At 46.2% G+C, this 1,486-nt stretch overlaps 1 pseudogene; it reads left to right on the forward strand.

Moving 5' to 3' along the window:
- The window catches only part of LOC109377882 (akirin-1-like), a 3,342-nt pseudogene extending 2,445 nt beyond the window's left edge, over positions 1 to 897 (forward strand).
- The last annotated feature ends 589 nt before the right edge of the window (positions 898 to 1,486 follow it).

A 1,486-nucleotide genomic window follows, 5' to 3' on the forward strand; every position in this document is an offset into this window, starting at 1 on the left:
GCTGAGGAGCAGGAGCTTGGGCCGCTGTTAACAACCGCGACCAGTCTTGGTTTCTGGCCGGTCAGCAGTAAGGCGTGCAAGGCGACTTTGAAGCGGCCCACGGAGTTCCAGGTGGCGCTGCTGAGCCCGGGCTCCCAGAACGGTGGCGCTGCGCCCCTCTGCCCGGCTCCACTGGGGATCGCAGACCCCCAGACGCCGAGCCGCCGCCGCAGCCGCTCCAGGTGCAGACCCCAGCGCTGACTCTGCAGCAGCCCGCCCCTCCCGGCAGCGAGCGGTGCCTTCCAACGCTGGAGCAGAGTTTTCAGAACATAAAACAAGAATTTCGTCATCAAAGGTGGAGACATTCAGAAGTTGTTCTTAATCAGAATAAGCCTGTCCTTTGGAAAGTCAGTCTCACCCCTCAGCACTCACAGCACCGAGTTCTCCAGGTTCCTCCTGGATGAAGAACCAGCCCACCTGTACTCTCTGATAAGTTAAAATAATAGGTGAGCGTCTCTTAAAAGGCTGTGAAGATAAAAAACTCGGATGGAGTATGAGCAAATCCTCAATACCAAACGAGCAGAACAATATGAATCTTTTGTGAAATCCACACATGATCAGATTATGCGACCATATGGGACAAAGCCCACTAGCTACGTGTCCTGAAGCCTTCTTGAGTATCTGGGTACCAGGTTTGACCTCAAGAGATGGCTGCTGTACACTTTTTGCAACTGGTTTGATATCACATTTCAGATCCAATTTTGCATCCTGGGAACACTTAAACGTTTCTGCAGGTCCATTTTATACAACTTCAAAGACCTGAAATTTTCTGGTAACCACAAGCATATCTTTCTTTTCTGCTCATCCAATAAACGGTTGTGCCCAACCGTGATAGACTTTCCAAAATGATAGATGGAGAAGCAGTTTAGCAAAATATGCCCTTCTTGGCACACAACAAATGGAGTTACCCCAAGCACAGTTCTGTCAAAAGTGTGTGAGAGGGTGTATATGTGTGTGTATTTGCATTTTAAGTTATTATTTATATTGTGGAAGTTTTTTGATCTTGAGGATCCTGGCTGTGAATTTGATGCTTGACAATTATGGTTAAAAACATTTGCTTGGTCTACAGAAGATCATTAATGTTTTCTGACCATATAAGTTGTAAATGTGCGTTGTTTAATGTGTAGGTGTTACTGTTAAGTACAGGGACTGTATCCAGGCACAGAAGATGAATCGTAAGTTAGGATGGACATTAGATGTTATTATAATGATTAGCAAAAACCTGTGGTTCTAGGTCTACAAAAGTACGGTGAGAAATTAGAACAAATCAGAGAAGGGCCATTTGATACAAGGACTCTGCCTAGCCCTTTAGAAAAATACTTTGACTCCAAGCCTTAAAATACCCACATGGAGTCTGTGCTCACTTCATTCACACAAAGAGCTCCCTGGACACTGACCCTCTGAAAAGAAATAGTCTCCCCTGGAGCAGGAGCATCAGGGCTCCCTT

Source organism: Hipposideros armiger, unplaced genomic scaffold (assembly GCF_001890085.2).
Source record: "Hipposideros armiger isolate ML-2016 unplaced genomic scaffold, ASM189008v1 scaffold_1597, whole genome shotgun sequence".
NCBI lineage: Eukaryota > Metazoa > Chordata > Mammalia > Chiroptera > Hipposideridae > Hipposideros > Hipposideros armiger.